Below are 21,718 nucleotides of genomic sequence, written 5' to 3' on the forward strand. Positions count from 1 at the left end.
AGGATCTCGTTTGAAAAACACGCACTCACGAGACAAAATAAAAACAGACTGCTCAAAGCAAAAGCAGAGCCCTCACGGCTGGTAGTACAAAAACACAGTGACAACGTGCGTATTAGATACCCTCAGTGACAAAAGCATAAATATGAAAAAAGGTGGGATCACCAAGAATATCCTAAAAATGGCATTGAGGGGGGTGTTACAGTGAAAAAAACAAAAAGCAGCCAAATTTTCATCTGAAAATGTTGAATTTTAGTAAAAACAATGCTCTGTAGTTTGATACTGTCGTTACAGACAAAGCAGATGTTTAAAGCCTTTGGACGCTCATTTGAAATGCACTCATTCTCCTTATCAGCTGAAAACATTAAAGCCATAAAATGACTTTTTCGAACGGATAAAAACTATTGAACAACAGCAATGTTGAGCCTGTTCCAAAATTTGAATGTACATGTGTTGAAGGTGCGGGTCTTGTTGAATTATTAAACATACTTTCTTTAATTCTTCGAGCCAAAAACAACAACTTTTAATTTTCTTCTGCTTGAGTATCGGCCTCGGGTAGCTCTACTTATCATTGCTCAGTCAGTTGTCTGTTTGTGCTACTTTTTTCAAGGAGCAGTGGATTATTGGTAAGGGTGACTTTATGTGTTTAGTTACTTAAGTGGAAGTACTGTGGAAAGTTTTACCTTACATACATAGATCTACCAGTACAGCTTCTGAGGTAACTGTTTACAAGATGTTATAATCTATCCGAAGGTTCTTTGCAATTTTACATTGATAAACATTATCCTTAACATATTTGGCCCACATAAAGTACCATGGCCATCACACTGTCATTTAGAAATGTTTAAATAACTCGTGTCTTAAGTCCTTCCATCAAACAGAAAAGAAAAAAAGTCGCGTGGTTCACTTTTACATCACAAAATGTTAGAAATATAAGTCGTTCATAACAACCTGAAAGGCTGGGAGTTTAAAATGCAAACCGATGGAAGCAGAAGTAGAAGACTATAATGTCACAGAGCACACGGTGTCTACTATTGTGTAGACATTTATAAACAAGAGCTTAATAAAGATGCTTAATTTATTCAGAAATAAACAGGTGGAGTGATCTTTATCAAAAGTAGATGTTGCATCTTTGGCTAAACCCCTGTACCCAAAAACTTTAAAAATCTACTGTGTGTGTGTAAGTAAAGCTGTGGATTTGACACCTCAGCATTGTGAAAGTGGGGAAACATGTTTCTGGCTGTGCATAAGATTTCTGCTTACATCTTAGAATCTCAGTTCTAAATGAAATTCAAATGCTTTTTTGTTTTTTCTATTATTTGACTTCTAAGGCACACACACACACACACACACACACACACACACACGAACAGCAACAACACAGAGAAGAAGAAGAGGGGGTCGTTTTACTACGCATCATAAAAACGCAATCATTCATCTTCCAACTGTATCTTTGTGTTCCGGCTTTAGAATCATTGGTTGTTTACTGAGCCGTACTTTGGGAGTCATACTGTTGTGATACTGGGGAGAAAAGGGTAAGGTTTGATAGACTAAACCCTTACATACATAACTTCAAAAACCTAAAGAGTGTGTGAGACTGCTAGCTGTGTCGTTCAGCAATAAACTTATCTACAAACGTGTTAGTAAAGAGCGACTTGTACTTCTGTCTCATTAAGCAATGGTTTAATAAATTTCACTGCAAACTATAAAAGGAATCTGGATTTAAATAGAACATAGTAGTGATGGATTAAGTGCAGGAAACACTAGTATTAAGTGTCTATGGTACAAATCTCCTTCAACATTCACAATGACCAAAGGGAGGACTCTCAGTTGGTTGTGTTCAGGGAAAAAGCAGCTAAATACACTGAGACTGCTCCACATTGTTAGTGAGTTAACTCTGGATATCTGTAGGTTTGTCAAACTTGGAGTGAACAAAAGCAGAAAAACAGTAAAAGATGCAGACAGTGAAAGTCTGGTTTATTTCATGAACACAATGAAACATTTTAAAGTCCGCAGAGCAAAGTAGCATACATGATAAATAGATACACATAACACGGTCAGTGAGAAGTAAAACTCGTCGTCTTACCACATGTTATATTCTGTAAACTTAAAATAAACCACAGAAATTAGAGTTTAGTGTTTTAAGTCATCTATTAAAAAACATGAGTCAACTTTACTGAAATGACACTTTAACGATGCTTCATATCACAGTGTTTATGATGATAAAATGTGTTCTCTCATTAGCAGATGTCTGCGCTGTCACTTGTCATGAAAATGTCCTGAGCCAGGGTTCCTTTTCAATTACCATTGATCATTAATAGGACGCACAAAAAATTTGTCACATTATCCCCATAAACAACATGCTTTTATAGAAATCATTGTGACACAAATATTTAGATTCTTGATTCACAATGTGCATGAATTCAAAATCTTTAGAGTTTCATATTTATAAAGTATCGCAAAAAATACATTTATACCATTGTATGAGCTACTCTGTGTCCCTCTTGGATCCTCATTCCGAAAATTCAGGTATTTAAATAAAATGGTGAATTGGATAATGATGAGGAGCCACTTAGATACTAAAATGAGGTTTGATTAAATGAAACTCTTATGAACAGCTATGAATTCCACCTCTCTGCTGATGTGTTCCAAACAAACGATGCTTTCTACATGTCCATACTGTGTGCTAACCACCACTGTGTTTGGGAAAAATAAAAAGTTAAAACGATACAGTATACCTTGCGGCATTTGTGAAGTGCTGAGGAAAATACTATGTGTCTGATGGGGTTTTTTATATAGGTGGATTTGGTTTCAGTTGGCCTCTGAGATGCAGATATAAAGAACAGGTTGTAAAGAAAAAGGTGGAAAAACTATGGAACTACAGTTGGGATGTGTGTGCTGGGATGCTCTTGATAAAGGGAGCCGCTTTTATTGTTTTATGACTTCTTTTGTTGACTGTTGGGGGCCTAACTGTAACCCCCCTGTGTAACTGTTGCAGAGTTAAGAATCTGTGGTTTTTAGAGATCACAAGAAAAGTTTATTTCTAAAGGAATACCTGTTGTTTGTGGTGCTCTATTTAAAAATATTAGCCTCTGTGTCTTTTCGGAGAGCTAAAGAAAAGTGAGATGCTCCTAATGCAGTTAAATCATCTATGTGTAATCTTTGAGTCTTACTGTTACAGGGTGTTTGTGACTAGTAGATAATTAGAGGGCTAGTTGCATTAAAGGAACATTGGGGGTTCATACAGTGCTAGTGTGGCTAGGTGTGAATATGTGCTTTTAGAAGTATCACAGTTTATTTCTAAAGGGATACCTGTTGTTTGTGGTACTCAGTTGAAAAACTATTAGCCTCTGTGTCTTTCAGAGCGCTAAAGAATGTGAAATGCTCCTAAACTAGTTAAATTAAAAGTAAAATGCTCCTAAACTAGCTAAAATAAATCATCTGTGTCTAAATAACAGAGCGCTGAGACCTATACATCCCTTAAAAACTGTTTAATTAAAACATATAATAGTTTCATTAAATAAAACGCAGATTAAACACATGTGAACTCATATGACGCCTGAGCTCACAGTGCCTACTACAGGGGGACACGCACGCGTACATGCACTCACATGGATGCGCAGGGGGAAAGGGGAGGGGTACGGGTGTGGGGGCAAAAAAAGTGCCTTTATATTACTACTAACACTGATTCAGGGCAGACAATTAGTCATTTAAAACATTTCAATCAGTCCTTCACAAACAGGGAACAGTCTGTCTATTCTCTCCATCTGTCAGCTGCTGCTGGCTCTTCCTCCTCCTCTTCCTCACACACTGCTGAGCTTGTCCTGGTGGATCATCAGGGGTGCAAAGCCTTTATTCTTACAAGCTGGATGACTTGTAAGAATGAATGATGCTGCAAAGCATGAAAATGCCATTGGGTCTGCCGTGGTGGTTTACAGTTATCAATTCTTTTCAAATTTATTTTTTAGAAAAATCTAGAAAAATAAAAAGTGCATGCAAACCAGTAAACAAATTAAAAGAAACAAGTACTGTTGAGAAACTATGATATAAAAAAAATTACAATTAAAATTCTCAACAACAAAAACAACTGGTGAATATACATGTAAACAACTTAACAATCCCTCAAAGTCACGTCACATGACAGCGTAACATCTAAACACAAGAGGGGGGAGGAGGAGCAAAGTCTGCCTGCTCTTCGCTGACATGGGAGCAGCGAGTCCGGCGACCTGGCTGTTTCGTCTTTGCCGAATGCACAGCATTGCAAACAAGAGCAGAAATTAAAGTAAAGAATTGATCTCACCAGGCTAGAATCGATCCGATACCAATGCTGACTTGGTATCGATTAATAACGCGATGAATAATGCAATATTGATTCATTAAATCCTGAATCGATTTCTAAATATAAATGTATTTTGCCAGAAACGCAGGGAGCTCAGAAATATATTTCAATGACCACCAAACAGCTAAAACAATAAATGAGAACAGGTGAACAGATTCCACATAAAGACGTGAACACAAAGCGCGCGCATATGGAAAAAAAATAGTAAAAACATATATGATTTACTCATGAAAGTGGCCACTTTCTCATTACTTTCATTTTTTTTTTTTAGTAAGTATACAAAACATACAAATTTCATTTTATAAATTTTCAAGGGATCTTATATGTGTTTTCACTCTTGTATGCTTTTCATACAAGTTTCATACAAGACAGATAAAAACTTTATAAGATTTATATATATCTTTTCCATATGGGCGGACCCGATGCATCAGTGACATGTCGCCTTTCTCAGCTGACGACATGAACACGGACACGCCGTCGGGGCAGAAAGTCAACATCTCACTGATTCTGAGCTGCAGCTTTTATTCCTCTTCGACCAAAAGAAAGTTTCATTTTTGCTGTTTAATAAATTTTTTTTTAATTATGCCAAATTGAAAAACGCATAGCTTGCTGTTTTTCTGTGTTTTATCCTCAGTTACTTTGAAACAGTTACTGAGTCAAAATTGAATTTAATCAAATCGCTTATAGAAATCAGTGACGATACCCAGCCCTAGTGAGTAGCCTAAGCCCAAAAGAAGTGGATGTAGCTGTGGGTAATGAGAAAAGATGAAAAGGTTGATAACACATTATATGCAGTAAATACACTGCCCAAGTGTCCCCTCTCCCCACTGCCTGTCAATAAAGAACTTTGTGTTGACAAGATTGTTAGGTAATCATTTACAAATCTATAATATCCGCATGGACAGCATTAACTGATGAGGTTGAAAAATTCAATACTCAAAAGTTTACTCTTCAGCCACCACGCTTCTACCATCTGCTGTTTTTTGTTGTTTTTTTAAAACTAGTTACAGTCAAAGCTGCGCTATGAATTCTGGGATATGTTGGGCCGCGAATGATACACCTGACTCATCCTTCAAGTCCAAGGGAAATGAAGGGCGCATTTCCGGCCACATTTGGAATTGGGACAGCCTTCATCACGTCGCTGTGGTGTAATCAGCCTCCAGATGGGGTCTCAAAATTGTACCAAAAACTCTGTACCTCCCTCCATCCAACCACACACTTCTTTGGGTTTGCCATCAGCCCTGCCTGCCTCAGGGAATCCAGGACTGTGACCAACCACTGCACATGCTCCACTGAGGTATCACTATGAATGACAACATCATCCAGGTAGGAAACAGCATATGCAGTGTGAGCACGCAGCTATCGCTACAGGAAGTGCTGAAAAATGGCCGGGGCTTCAAACAAGCCAAACGGAAGTGTGACAAATTGGTACGAACCACACAGAGTGGATGAGGCCGTTTTTGTCTTTGGACTCTGCAGACAAGGGAATCTGCCAATCAGCTGCGTTTCAAATTGGTGCTCCATGAGAGTCGTGCACACGGGCAGGGGGGAGAACACATCTGCAAAGCGCTGTTGCAATGCAGGAACATATGCTTTATTGGAATGTGTGAGATGTTATTCACAATGCATCTTAAATACACTCTCTAAAAGCGTCATGCCCACAGCACGTTTTTGAGAAAAATCAAATATTTTGGTCCTTGAAGATCATTTCAGAGTTTTTAATGAGCTGCAGGAACCCTGTTCTGTGTGAGTGGAGAACAGCCAAGTCTCCTCTGATAAACCTCCACATGTACCACTGAAAACAGTTAAATTAGTTTGAATCTGAAATCATGGCTCAAACTAGTTGTTCTGAGACCATTTCTTCATTTTCACACCAAACTGTTTAATAAGACAAACTTTACACAGAGTTCATCAAATATAACTAACACTTTAATATTATCAGGATTTCATCATACAAACTTCAAATCAACAGGGAAACAGCTGCAGAACATGTGGATCAAAATGAATTCATTAAAAAAAAACATCATGTGGACTTCAAGGATACAGTAAATACACTAAAGTGAAAGCAGGAGCCGAAAATTTGAAGGAATCTGAATTAAGTAAAAGTAGTCACCTGTGATCTTTAAAATGGTCCTGATGTGTGCTGCTGTTTTTAACTTTCAACATTTCTTTGCTGCCACTGTGAATATGAATGTGTTCTTTGCCTAATTAAATAAAGGTTACACTGACTCACTGCTTCATCTTCAGGTACAAACTGGTATTACATGGAAGTACAGCCCAAAACCAGTTTAGCTTGAGTTTCTTTTTTCTGGACATAAAGTCACAGCAGGTGTTGTTTCAAAGCTGGTGGACAGATTTAGTTCATTTTGGAGGTTTTAAGAGCAACTGCTGTGAAAAGTTTTGGGAGAAAATGATTTAAGAGAAGATTTTACCACAGCAAAAGATTAAATATGAATGTGAATGAAATTTAACTTAGGTAACACATAAAATGAATACAACTGCTAAACACTACTGTGTCCTAAGGGAACAAAGATTAAAATGTAACAGGGATAAAATTTTAGAGAATTAAAATCCCTCAAAGGAAAAATAATAAACTTGATATGCATATCTATACATGCAGCTTCCTAAATGTAACATTCAGGATTATTCACTGCAGCTCCAGAAATCAGAGCTACCTCATCAGATCCAAGTGTGGCATCAGCTGACACTCTTCACAGGAGATTCCATCTGAACTCTGTGGAGCCTGATCTCAAGGTTTTTAAGTCTGACCCTGAAACCAGAAGAGGATCTTTCTCTCTCTTCAGATTCATTGTGATCCAGTGATTTCAGTCCTGCATGATCAGGCTGATGTTTGCACAGAGCAGATAATGAAGTGAATGTTTTTGCACGTTGGTAACAGTGAAACAGTTTATTTACAGTGTGGGATCGTTTGTGTTCGGAGTATGAACTGAGATTCCTGAAGCTCTTGTCACACTGGTCACAGCTGAAGTTCACTTCCATGTGTGTACGTTCATGTTTGTTATGTTTGTTTGGTGTTTTTTCAGCTGATGAGGATATTTAAAAGACTTTCCACACAAGTGACAGCTGTAAGGTTTAACTCCACTGTGGATGAGTTTGTGTGTTTTTAAGCTTCCAGCCTGGGTAAAAGACTTTCCACACAACTCACAGCTGTAAGGTTTAACTCCACTGTGGATGAGTTTGTGTGTTTTTAAGTCTCCAGCCTGGGTAAAAGACTTTCCACACAAGTTACATCTGTACGCTTTAACTCCACTGTGGATGAGTTGGTGAGTTTTTAAGTTTCCAGCCTGGGTAAAAGACTTTCCACACAAGTCACAGCTGTAAGGTTTAACTCCACTGTGGATGAGTTGGTGTCTTTTTAAGACTCCAGCCTGGGTAAAAGACTTTCCACACTAGTCACAGGTGTAAATTTTAACTCCACTGTGGATGATTTGGTGTCTTTTTAAGACTCCAGCCTGGGTAAAAGACTTTCCACACTAGTCACAGGTGTAAATTTTAACTCCACTGTGGATGAGTTGGTGTGTTTTTAGGCTTTTAGCCAGGGTAAAGGACTTTCCACACAACTCACAGCTGTAAGGTTTAACTCCACTGTGGATGACTTGGTGTATTTTTAAGCTTCCAGCTCGGGTAAAATCCTTCCCACACTCATCACAGCTGTAGGTTTTCTCGGCCTCCTGAGAGCGCTGACTTCTTGCTCCATATTGGTCCTGCAGTAACAGAGATACAAACAGAGGCAGTGAGTGAAATGCAGTCGTGGAACAAACTGAAACTCCCTCTATTAGTGGAATCAGACATATCAACAAACACATTGTAGGTGTGTTACCATCACCTTCTGGTGATAGTATCACATTACAATGATCTGCTACAATGAGAGTTGTAATGAAAATGACATTATTGAAGAAATATCAATCAGCAGAGAAACTCTTTTACTTCAGAAAAAATTCAAGTGATGATATTGTGGTTTCAATGTGTGTAGAGAAAATAAGATCTTTGTATTTTCTTGTAACTTCTGTGGTTTTTGGTTGTGAATGCAGATTCTGTATATATGGAGGAGCCCAGGATGGAAAAGATAAAGCTGCTGTTAACATGTTTTTAAAAACCAACCGGCTGTACACACAGTTTGAATAACAGAGTAACTGTGATGTTTTTCTCACCTTTTGTGTTGAAGTCATTGTTTCCTCTGTAGTGGCTGAGCTGAGTCCAAATGGCTGAAATTGTTCCTCTGCTGCACCACCAGACTCTTCTCCTCCTGTTACTCAGCTGGGACACAAAAAGTATATATTTGTATTTTATCCCTGACAAAAAGAAGCAGAGCAAATAAACATGACTAAACTCCTCAGTGACAACAATACCTATGAAGCTTCAAGGTGAAACCCCAGAAGCAACTACAAAAAGAAAGTCATCAGTTGCCTACAAGAATTTGAAAGGCAAACACCACTGACCCCCCTGCATATCACCGCTTTTACCCAGGGGATGCTACACCCTGTATATATGGAGTTCCATAGATCCACAAAGACGGAGTCCCGATCAGTCTCAATGGTAGCAGTATAAACTCAGCAACCTACAACATTTCAAGCACCTCATTACCATCCTAGCTCCCCTAGGATGGTAATTTCGAAACTCACTTTGTTAATGTGGAATTCTACATTTATTTTACAAATGGAGGATTTATTCTACAATTCATCATCTAAGCATCTAAGAATTCTGTATTTCGATGTGTGTGTGGCTATTGTGGTTCTCCACATGGTTGTACAAATAGAGGACATAGAGGAAGTGGCACACATCATGAGAGGGTACATTTACAATCACACAGTGTGGTTGGCTAGGTTAACTCACAAGCAGAATTTAGCTGTGCCTGACTACAATAGAGACTTTCTTCTTTAGATGTTTCTGAAACAAGAAGGTGTAGTAAACAGATTTGTTTCAGAAAAAGGGGAAAGTAATTAAAACGACATACATAAGCACAGAATGTTTTAATCCCACTAACACATACACACACATGCAATGAAGCTCAGGAATACCAGATGGTATTTTAAACCTGTGTTTCTGATTTTATCATCTTGTTCGGTTCACCTAGTAAGATGAGAAGCGATATATGAACTAGTGGACTAATATTATATTAGGAAAGATGATTGAATGATAGCAGGGGTGAACAGAATGCAGCAGAGGGTTTAAATGAGTGAGACTAACAGATTCTTAGTTTCTTGTTCCTGATGATCAGATAAGTGATGAGTTTAAAATCCAGGTAAGGAACGAAGAAGGCCAAAGATTTTAAGTTTTTAGGAATAATTTTTGATTTACGTCTTAAATTGGACAAGCATGTAAAGAAGATTGCTAAGACGGTCAAGGCGAATCTGAATTGTTTTGAGTTAAGTCAGCACTATATACCTACTTCAGCAGCTCAGTTATTTATGCATTTGTCACGTTCCTGGGTCTTTTGAACCAGTGTTTTGAGTTCTAGTTCATTTTTGATGTTTATCAAATCAAAATTTATTTATATAGCACATATTAAAACAACAGTGTTGACCATAGTGCTTCACAGTCAGTAAAAGCACGAGACAGTTAAAACAAACAATAAAAGAGGACAACAAACAATAGGTAACAACACAACAAGCTAGACCAGCCAACTAGACAGAATCAAAAGCCAAAGTAAAAAAATAAGTTTTAAGACGTGATTTAAAAGACTGGATAGACTCGGTAGTACGAATATGAACAGGGAGGTTATTCCAGAGTCTGGGTGCCACGGATGCAAAGGCCCGGTCACCTCTCGACTTGATTCGAGTCCTAGGTTGTGCTAGGAGCCTGTGATTGGACGATCTAAGTGCTGTGTTGGGATTGTATGAATGGAGTAGTTCAGAAAGATAGCTGGGCGCTAAATTACAATGGTTTATGTTTAAGTTCTTTAGGTCAGTGAAGTTCATTTGGTTATTAGATTTCTCTTTTATTTTCTTCCCCTGTATTTAAGTTTCCCTCACCCTTTGTGTCTTATGTTATCAAGTTTGTATTGTCATGTCTGCGTCTCATGTCTCCTGTTTCATTTTGAAGGTCTGTGTCGTATGTCAAATCTGTTCGATGGCATCATTTAGGGCTGCACAATTAAATGCTAGAAAATCGCAATCTCAATTCATACTTATGTGCGATCTCATATCCAAATGACAACGATTTAAGAAAAAAAAAAAGGAAAAAAAAGATGACGATTGTACCGCATTTTGATCCGGGACATAATCTGCATGAAAACAAGCGCTCACTCTTCCTGCTCAACAAATGACAAGGGCAGAGCCTTATACCACGCGATACAGAAGCAAGCTTCAGAAGCCAGGTTCTCAAACAAATCTCCTTTATGACCCGCAATGAATCCTGGGATATAGAAGGTCCGATTGGCCTCCCTGCTGCTGCGGAGCCTGGGACGGTCTGCTTGCCTCCACCCCGGGGGGAAGGGTAACATCTCTTGGGTCTGGGTTCTGTTTCCCCCTCTGGGGGCGAGGGTACCTGGACCCGGGGTGTAGAGTATGTTTGGGGAGTGTGATTGTGTGTACATGTCCATTTATGTCAATCCTTACGTTGGGTGAGTGCTGAGTGTTTGTATATGTGTGCATGAGGGTGGGAATGCATGTTTGTGTCTGTGTGTGCCTGTTTATCTGTGTCTATATGTCAGGTCGGGTCTTAGACTCCACCTCTCTGGGAACTCCCAGACCCTCCAAGGCCTATCTCCCCTCACCACACTCCCTGCCGGTGACTGATGCTCTCAGGGGTCGGTGCATTGGTGGTTCTTGGTGTCCGTGCCCGGGGCGCTCAGGTATATATCAGCTCACTCCCGGTGGCTACTTGGCGGGGCCTGGCGCTTGTTGCTCGGTCAGGCCTCCTCCGGGGTGCGGGGGGCTCTCAGGCCTCCGGCCTCTGGGCCTGCAGCTCGGTTCACTCTGGCACAGCTGGCTGCCGGCAGAGCCGGCGGGCATGCCGGTGCAGCCGGCAGAGCCGGCGGGCATGCCGGTGCAGCCCCCTCTAGCTTCTGCTCGGTGGCTACTGGGTGACGTCTCGTCTGGGGATCCTCAGCCCTTCCCATGAGGGTTGCACGGATGTCCCTCCGGTGGTCCTCCTTGGGCTCTCGCACTCTGGGGCCTCTGGGTGTCTGGGGCCTGGATCTCCTCCATGCCTGCTTCATGCCCTGGGGGACAGGGCTATGGCTCTCTACATCCTCTTGCAGACCATTACATGTGGAAACCATTTGAATACAAGCGCGCTGATCCACACAGGTATGCACATGAGTGTTCACTGTTCGTAGACTTAAATTACACCTTTCTTGGCTGCTACTTCAAAGCACATTGTGCGCTGTCTGTCCTGCGTGCTGCACAACAGCATTGAATATTTAGTATTTGCTGCTGTTTACACTTAGCTAGATTAATGCGATGGTGTTGTGTTTAGTATGTTGATTTGGGGTTTTTTTTGCTTGTTTTCTATTCTTTCTCTCTCAACAGGTGATCCAGGAGATTTTATTTTTTATTTTTTCCCTTTTCTCACTGTCCCTCTCCCCTTCTGTTTTTCTTTTCCTTCCTCTTTCTTTCTCCCTTTCCTATCCCTCACTCATGTCTGTCCCGTCTGTAACAACTGAAAATAAAATAACATAAATAATAAAAACAAAGGTCGATCAAATGGACCAATACGGCAATGCCACGATGATCCATTTGGCAAAATAAATCCATTGGGTATCCTTGTTGGTCTTCAGACAACAATTCTGATGGCTAAAGAACCAAATGGGACAGGCAAAAAAACAAACAAAAAACAAATGACAAGGGCAGAGCCTTATACCACGTGATACAGAAGCAAGCTTCAGAAGCCAGGTTCTTAAACAAATCTCCTCTATGACCCGCAATGAATTCTGGGATATAGAAGGACACGAAGGATACATCGGACCCATCCTTAAAATTTGGGGAAAACTAGGATGCATTTGTCGCCACAATTTGAGTACTCTGAATTCGGACAACCCTCGTCGCGTCTCCGTGACGTCATTGCATCGAAATATGGCATTTTAAGCACCCTTCTCCTGAATTCGGACACAGCCCCTATCTGCATGAAAACAAGCGCTCACTCGTCTTGCTCAACAAATGACAAGGGCGGAGCCTCATACCACGTGATACAGAAGCCAGCTGGAAGGGAAAAAACAACGGAGAGCACGTGGGAGAAACTGCCTGAGGGGAGAAAACACAATGAGTGCAGAGGAAAAGCTCGCTGATGGTGGTGAGAATGACAACCCCACTGTAACATTAATTCCAAGAAAAGGTTCTCGTTCCTCTGTGTGGAAGTTTTTTGGTTTCAAAGAAGATGATGAGAGTCAAAAAGATATCATTTGCAAGCTGTGTTTTGCCATAGTAGTAGCACCGCAAGCTAACACTACGAATTTGTATAACCACCTTAAACGTCACCATAAAGTGCAATATGACGAAGCTGTAAAGGCCAAGAAAGTGACAGGACAAAAACCGTCCCTGTTAACTACCCAAACATCAGTAACGGGAACCCAATACAGCACTTCCCCATACCCGTCAAACTCCCCCAGGCACAAAGAAATTACGGCGGCTATCACTTATCACCTGGCTAAAGATATGGCTCCCATCAACACTCTGCAAAACGAGGGATTTAGGAAAATGATCAACACCCTAGACAAACACTACACAGTTCCGTCCTGCAACTATTTTTCAAATGTTGCACTACCTGCTCTATACACGCAGTGTCGGGCAAGTGTGGAGATCGAATTACAAGCAGTACAACATTTCACGGCAACGACAGACTTAGGGTTAGTGTTATATTTTGTTAATAATTGTGGTTTACATTTTAAGAAACATACCTAATACGTACCTCTCTCATCAGCTTACACACGGAAAGAATACTGTTCAAAATGTTATTCTTAAAAGTATTTATTCTTAAAAGTAAAGCTGAATCGGTTCTACGCCCGTTTCGAGGTTAGCCAGGCGGCTAATGCTATCTACCGCCTGACTACCGAGGACAGTGACGTCATCAGCGAGAGACCGGTGACCAGCATCGCGGAGCATGACGTCCGAGCGGCACTGAGGAGAGTGAACACAAGGAAAGCGGCGGGGCCAGACGGCATCACCGGCCGTCTGCTGCGCTGCTGTGCTGACCAGCTAGCAGGTGTGTTCACTTACATCTTCAACGAGTCCCTGGCGAAGTCTGTGGACCCCACATGCTTCAAAAGATCCACCATCATCCCTGTGCCCAAGAACAGCAAACCCTCATCCCTGAACAATTACCGGCCAGTTGCACTGACCTCGGTAGTAATGAAGGTGTTTGAGAGGCTGCTGAAGAACATCATCTCCTCCTCCATCCCAGACACCACAGATCCGTTGCAGTTCGCCTACAGATCCAACAGATCCACAGAGGATGCCATCGCCCACGTCCTACACACCACTCTCAGCCACGTGGACAAGAAACAGGGTAACTATGTGCGAATGCTGTTTGTTGATTACAGTTCAGCGTTTAACACAATAGTGCCCTGCAGACTGTTCACAAAGCTGAGGGATCTGGGACTTAACAGCCGTCTGTGTGCATGGGTGTTGGACTTCCTCACTGGCAGAACTCAGGTGGTGAGGGTGGGCAGGTGCTTCTCCAACAGCATCACCATCAACACAGGAGCACCACAGGGATGTGTCCTCTCGCCACTGCTCTACTCCCTCTACACTTCAGACTGTGTGGCCACCCATGGCTCCAACACCATTGTGAAGTTTGCTGACGACACAGTGGTGTTGGGTGCCATCTCCAACAACGATGAGGCGGCCTACATGGACGAAGTGAACAATCTGGCATCGTGGTGCCAGGACAACCACCTCCAGCTGAACGTCAGCAAGACCAAGGAGCTGGTGGTGGACTTCAGAAGGGGTCAGCACAGAGACTACAAGCCCATCATCATCAATGGAGCTCCAGTGGAGAGGGTGCAGTCCTTCAAGTATCTTGGTGTCCACATCTCCTCAGACCTGACATGGGCTGCCCACATTCAGGTCCAGACCAAAAAGGCTAGGCAGCGCCTGTATCACCTACGACAACTGAGGAAGTTCAGGGTCTCTCCAAAGATCCTCAGGATTTTCTATACAGGCGCTGTGGAGAGCATCCTCACACAGAACATGACATCGTGGTTTGGGAACAGCTGTGTGAAGGACCAAAAAGCTCTCCAGAGAGTGATCCGTACAGCAGAACGCTGCTGCAGGATTGCTCTCCCCCCGCTTCAGGACACCTACACCAGGAGATGCCGGACTAGAGCAGCGCAGATACTGAAGGACCCGTCCCATCCTGGCAACAAACTGTTCCAACTTCTGCAATCTGGTAGAAGGTTCCGCATCTTCCGGGCAAGGACAGAGAGACTCAAGAGGAGCTTCTATCCCCAAGCCATCCGTGCCCTAAACACACACACCCGCCCTCTCACATCATCTATAATTGACTGAGACAGGACTCTCTTCCAGACACTCTAAACCAAGGCACAATGTACATTTCAATTCCTTTAATTTCAAATATGTTTATATTGTCTATCCTGTAAAATAGTCAGATGTCTATTCATATTAATGTACAGAATTCACCTGCTTGCTGCTACTACTGCACATTCACCCAGTGTATATACTATATGTCTGTATATATATATATATAAAATGTTCTTCCTCTACACCCCCCCCCCATTTTTGCACATGTCGAGGAGCGTGTCAGGCTACATTTCACTGTGTGTTATACTTGTATAACTATGCATGTGACAAATAAAGAACCTTGAACCTTGAACCTATTTTAAGGTTTTGTAAGTAAGAGTAGACAATTAAGACATTGTTTTTATGTTCAGTCTCAACTGTTACACTGTTGATGTGCAGTTAATAAGTGCAATAAATATTTATATTGGAAAAGAAAATCATGAGAGAATTGTGATCTCAATTCTAAGCAAAAAAATCGTGATTCTCATTTTATGCAAAATCGTGCAGCCCTGGCATCATTGTCACATTTTAGAGAAATATAATCTACTTAGTTTTAGGAGTTTTAATCATTTGTGTTTTCTTAAATTAGTCTTTAAATGTATAAATAGGATGGCCCCAGAGTGTCTTAATAGACACATCCAGAGACAAGATAGTAATTGCATTACTAGAAGCATGGTGAACGGAAACTGCAAGATATATCGCAGATCTATATTTCGTCAGTCGGCATTTTCCATAAAAGCTTGTAATCTGTGGAACCCACTTCCAACCAAAATCAAATTGATTACAGACATCAGATCATTTCCATTGAAGGTTAAAGTTTGGTTAAAGGGAAATCAGAGATGTAGTCATTTTACTAATGATTTTATTTTTATTTATTGTCTATTAATTGTAGTTGTATTTACGATGTATTTTGGCTTTATGAAAATGTATGTTTTATGGTAAAATGTATTTATTTTGATTGTAAGCCCAACAAGGGACAATTGTTGAAAATTTGCAATGGCCATAAACTTATGTCCGTTACATCAGTTTCATGTTTTGTACTTGGTCTATGTCAAACTGCACTGTCCCTTTTAAATAAATACATTCAAATGCTGTACGGATCACTCTCTGGAGAGCTTTTTGGTCCTTCACACAGCTGTTCCCAAACCACAATGTCATGTTCTGTGTGAGGATGCTCTCCACAGCGCCTGTATAGAAAATCCTGAGGATCTTTGGAGAGACCCTGAACTTCCTCAGTTGTCGTAGGTGATACAGGCGCTGCCTAGCCTTTTTGGTCTGGACCTGAATGTGGGCAGACCATGTCAGGTCTGAGGAGATGTGGACACCAAGATACTTGAAGGACTGCACCCTCTCCACTGGAGCTCCATTGATGATAATGGGCTTGTAGTCTCTGTGCTGACCCCTTCTGAAGTCCACCACCAGCTCCTTGGTCTTGCTGACGTTCAGCTGGAGGTGGTTGTCCTGGCACCACGATGCCAGATTGTTCACTTCGTCCATGTAGGCCGCCTCATCGTTGTTGGAGATGGCACCCAACACCACTGTGTCGTCAGCAAACTTCACAATGGTGTTGGAGCCATGGGTGGCCACACAGTCTGAAGTGTAGAGGGAGTAGAGCAGTGGCGAGAGGACACATCCCTGTGGTGCTCCTGTGTTGATGGTGATACAACAATCGTAAAGTGAGCTTTGGGCACTGGAGAACATCACCTATGTGTCCCTTGTCTAAAAGGATTCAGCAAGGTAATCCATTCTAAATTCTTCTTGATGCATGCTCAATCATCCAGGTAAGTAAATTTCGAAAAGTTGATTCTGTTCATCAGGACGTAGCGTTTTCAGTGGGAGAAACGTTTCGTCACTCATCCAAGTGACTTCTTCAGTCTCAGCTGACTGCAGGTTTCCCCAATCTTATAAACAGTAACTAGAACCACTGAAGGAAAAATGGGCTGGGAGGTCAGTTCCTTCATCATAATTATGTAAATTCTCATGACCACTGATCAAAGACCACTGATCAATGGCCATGAGTACCATTCACAGAGAGTTGGAGAATGGCTGCAATCACAGCATTGTAAGATGGCGAAAGATGTCCCCTTCGGCCCCCTCCTCGATTCAGAGATGGTCTTTCCCTTCTCATGTAAATGGCCTCCTCGACTCCACGCGCAAACCGGCGTTCCTCCCTGTCCAGGATGTGTACATCCTCATCAGTGAAAGAGTGTCCACTGGCCTGTAGGTGTTGTGGAGGCAGATTTTTCTTCTAATGTATTAATCACATATTTAATCATGTCACATTAGTTATAGCAATATCACTTTCTCACTTTACTATAGTAAGAACACTCCCGTCACCAGTTTGCATGCATGTGGAATGTTAACACAGTGAGGCCATTGTAATGGGAGACATTGAACACACAGTGGGATATCAGGGATGTAAATCCTTAGGTGACGATCAAGCAGAAAACAAGGTCATAATAATTCTCTCTGTGAGGGAGGAGGTATAGGTAAGATTTTGGGTTCGTCACATTTCATTGAGGGATTTTTGATGGGCCTCAAACATGCCTGAAGCACCTAAAGAATGAGGTAGTTCTTCCAGTGTTTAATGTGATTGATTTGGTTTCCCCAATCACTGATGCGGGCACAGTAAAGATAATTGTAAATTCCTTTAAGAGGGTTTACACTGTTTAAATGGGTCTATTGCCCTACAATAGTAAAGAGTACAGTACACTGCATAGATATAGAGGAAAGATCTATCAGTCTGTTGTAAAAATTTAGCTCAGAAGTGTTTGATATATGTTGGCTGTACATCACCATCATCATCATCATCGTTTATTTGTATAGCACTTTAAGAACACACCAGGCAGACCAAAGTGCTGAACAACACAGATCAAAACAACAACCAAATTAAAAATACCATAAAATCATTACAAACAATAAAATAAATAAGAAGGTGTCAGTTTCCTACAGAGTTAAAAGCCAGGGAATAAAAATAGGTTTTCAATCTGGACTTAAAGACCTGCACTGATGACGCTTGTCTAATTTGGAGGGGAAGGTTATTCCAGAGCATCGGAGCCGCAATTGAAAAGGCACGGTCTCCTCTGCATTTCAGCCGTGACTTAGGGACCGACAGCAGCAGCTGCTCAGCTGAACGGAGCGAGCGAGGAGGAACATGTGGCTTCAGCAAGTCAGATAAGTACACAGGAGCCACATGGCCACATCTGGGTTTTACCCCAGACTTTGAAAGCACTAACATTGAAGTTAGTTTATGTTTGTGTTATTCGTTTACCTATAGGTTCTAATATAGTCACTGTCCTTTATGGTAAACATCTGGACAGGGCAAAGCAAAAGGCACAAAGGAGTGTGTGTGATGTTTAGAAGTAAGGAGAGCCTTCAAAAGAGTGAACACCAGGAAAGCAGCAGGACCAGACGGCATCCCAGGTCGTATCCTAAGAGACTGCGCATACCAGCTAGCTCCTGTGTTCACTGAGATATTCAACATCTTTATCTCAGTCGGTGATCCCCACATGCTTCAAAGAGTCCATCATTGTTCCTGTCCCGAAGAAACCCCACCCTGCTTCTCTCAATGACTATCGCCCTGTAGCCCTCACCTCAGTAGTGATGAAGTGTTTTGAACGCCTGGTCAGAGACTTCATCATTTCTTCACTACCAGACACACTGGACCCACTACAGTTCGCTTACCGTCCAAATCGTTCCACAGACGATGCCATCTCTCATCTCCTCCACACATCACTCACTCACTTGGACACTAGAAGGGGGAATTATGTTAAAATGCTCTTCATAGACTACAGCTCTGCATTTAACACCATAATTCCCTCCACACTCACCACCAAGCTGGAGCATCTGGGACTCAGCTCATCTATGTGTCAGTGGATCTCCAACTTCCTAACTGGCAGACCACAGGCAGTAAGGATGGGCGGACATGTCTCAGCCTCCACCACTCTCAGCACTGGAGCCCCCCAGGGGTGTGTTCTGAGCCCCCTGCTGTACTCTTTGTACACATATGACTGTGTGGCCACTACCAGCTCCACCACCATCATCAAGTTTGCTGACGACACCGTCGTGGTGGGCCTGATCTCTGATAACAACGCGACGGCCCACCTGAAGGAGATTAGGAATCTGGAGAACTGGTGCCAGAGGAACAACCTCCTTCTAAACGTCAGTAAGACAAAGGAGCTGATAGTGGACTTCAGCACTAAGCAGGAGAGGAACTACCAGACCCCCGTCATCAACGAGTGCCCAGTGGAGAGAGCGGACAGCTTCAAATACCTCGGAGTTCACATCACGCAGGACCTGTCATGGTCCTGTCACATCAACACCGTGGTGAAAAAGGCCCGTCAGCGTCTCTACCACCTCAGACGCTTGAGAGACTTCCAACTGCCCTCCAAGGTGCTCAGGAACTTTTACTCGTGCACCATAGAGAGCATCCTGACGGGAAACATCTTAACCTGGTTCGGGAACAGCACCATGCAGGACAGACGAGCTCTACAGAGGGTTGTGCGGTCAGCTGAGCGCACCATCCGCTCCGAGCTCCCTGACCTGCACTCAATCTACAGCAGGCGGTGCTGGACCAAGGCCAGGAAGATCGTGAAGGACCTCAGCCATCCCAACAACAGACTTATCTTATTCTTTCCCAGTTAAATTTACCCTTCATTCTAATTTGTGTTGTACAGTTATTTCATTTTTAACCTTAATTTATATTTTATTCCTTCCTAGTTAAATTTACCATTTTTAATTTTTCATATTTATTTCCTATCTTATTCATAGCCTTTTCCTTTTTTGTTTTCTTTAGGTCACGAGCAGTTGTCCAAGCATTTCACTACATATCGTACTGTGTATGACTGTGTACGTGACAAATAAAATTAGAATTTGAATATTCATAAACCTGAAGTATGTATCGGCAGCAGAATGGACCTGAAAATAAGTGCCCATGTTTGTTTCAGTTATATGAAGCTTTGAATATTGTGGATTAGTAGTACTGCTGCGTTTGTTGCATCGCATTGCTGTAATTGTTTATATGCTTTATATATTCTGAGGTAAGTTGATCTATAGTGTTACATCATATTCTATAATGATGTTATGTGTTTGTATACTTTTTGCCCAGTTTGACCCATTTAGCAGAAGTCAGCCTGTTTAAGGTAATAAAGCTTTGATGAACAATACTTCAGCCCTGACCTTTCTTCTCCAGCTGGGATATCAAAAGAATGGGTGAGGTCAAGAAGACGTGAACCTCAACAGCACCTAGCCACACGAGAAGTCCAATCACTTTCTTTGTAAGCTTCTTAGACTTTTCCAGCTTTGTGTGTCTGTTAAAACGCTTTTTACAAATCCTGTTGGAATATGTCTGGTTACATCTGCAGTCAAAGCAAGATGGAAATAAGTGAACAAGCGAGCAAACCATCAACTTCTTCGATTAGTTGGTGTTTTTCTCCAAACACTCTTACTCTTCTCCCAACAGGATCACAATAAACTGTGAACAGACACCGAGAAGAGCAGCAGCAGACCTCATTCAGGAGCTGTTGAAGTACGCCGACTTCGGGGGCACAAGTGAGCCGACAATGGAGTAAGGCATGTTGGACTGGGCTCACGCCTGTCTAGCTTATATTTTAATAATTCCAAGCCCCTTTTAAAGGCTAATTTAAATGAACTATCACTTCCCGTAACACCTGTGACCGACGGAGAAAAACGGACCAGTGGTTACAACCGGAATGGCATCTAAACTCTGGAAATATAAGTATACCGGCCCGAGGGGCCTTATACTTAAGCAAGTGGGAGCTCGTCGCCTAGCTCACAGTCAGGAATCGCGATGGAGTATGAAGGTCTGAAATCGGACATCCTCTCCTCTCTGAAAGATGATATCTCCACGATTATCAGGTCAGAACTGACAAGTCCGCTTGCAGAGGATTTCGACTCCCTCAAGTACAAACTAAGAGAAGTTAAGACAGAGATTGCTAACAACACAGCAGCAGTCCGCTCAGAAATTAACAACGTCAAGTCCGCTACTAGCAACCTGAAAGAGAGTTTATCATCATGGTCGGACAAGGTTGTCAGCCTCCAAGAGATGGCTGCAGGATTACAGACTGCTTGCTTAAAAGATAAGAATGGAGATATGGAGTCAAGAATGCGGAGGTGCGATATTCGTATTGTGGGTGTTGCGGAGGATGCCGGTTCCAGCTCGACCAGCTCAGTTTCTACTCTATTGAAAGATGTTCTGCAACTGGATAAAGAAATCCTGGTGGACCGCTCACATAGAGACCTTGCTCCCAGAAGATCTAACGGGAAACCTCAAGTTATCATCGCCAAACTCCATTACTACCAAGACTGCGTCAATGTGCTACGGCAGGCCCGAGAGCGGGGTCAGTTGCAATACAAGGGGAACCCTGTGGCCATCTTCCCTGATTACACGAGCATTGCCAAAGCTGGCTCCGCTTTTAACGACGTGAGGAACCTGCTTTGAGGGTGTCAAGATGTCCGCTACGGAATGATGTTTCCAGAGATACTGCGCATATCTTTTAGGGGCGAGAGTAAGGAGTTTCCAGATAAGGCAATGGTATACGTGAAAAAAGTCATCTTACCAAGTTAAACTGCCAGGTGACGTTCCCCTCCTGACTGAAATTATTACATGCTTTCTCCAATCCCACGGCGCTGTTGACATTTGGCGTTTTCATAACCTTTCATCAAGGGCATACTCCTACTACTCTCCTGTCTACAAAACATTCTCTCGGATAGATTTTTTTTTTATTGATAAACATGCTCTTCCACTGGTTGAAACTTGCGATTATCAATCTATTGTTATTTAAGACCATGCTCCCTTAGTGATGAGAATGCACATCCCAATCGCATATACTGTCCCTGGAGTTTTAATCCTCTTTTACTCTCTAACGAAGCATTCATGAATTTT

General features: G+C 42.0%; 1 protein-coding gene and 1 long non-coding RNA gene across 2 annotated transcripts in view; both read right to left on the reverse strand.

Annotated features, from left to right (window-relative positions):
* Positions 1-21,718, reverse strand: part of LOC147334018 (CXADR-like membrane protein) — a 262,370-nt gene that overhangs the window by 178,888 nt on the left and 61,764 nt on the right. The window lies entirely within an intron of this gene.
* Positions 6,280-21,718, reverse strand: part of LOC147334027 (uncharacterized) — a 30,275-nt gene continuing 14,836 nt past the window's right edge. The window contains exons 3-4 of the long non-coding RNA XR_015128471.1: positions 8,509-8,614; positions 6,280-8,061 (exon numbers count right to left, since the gene is read on the reverse strand). This is a non-coding gene — a long non-coding RNA (uncharacterized LOC147334027). The remainder of the gene's footprint in view (positions 8,062-8,508; positions 8,615-21,718) is intronic.

The sequence above is a fragment of the Aulonocara sp. 'chitande type north' Nkhata Bay genome, linkage group LG3 (genome assembly GCF_057382095.1).
Source record: "Aulonocara sp. 'chitande type north' Nkhata Bay isolate Kocher_YH1m ecotype deep benthic linkage group LG3, A_spYH_male_GT1.1, whole genome shotgun sequence".
NCBI lineage: Eukaryota > Metazoa > Chordata > Actinopteri > Cichliformes > Cichlidae > Aulonocara > Aulonocara sp. 'chitande type north' Nkhata Bay.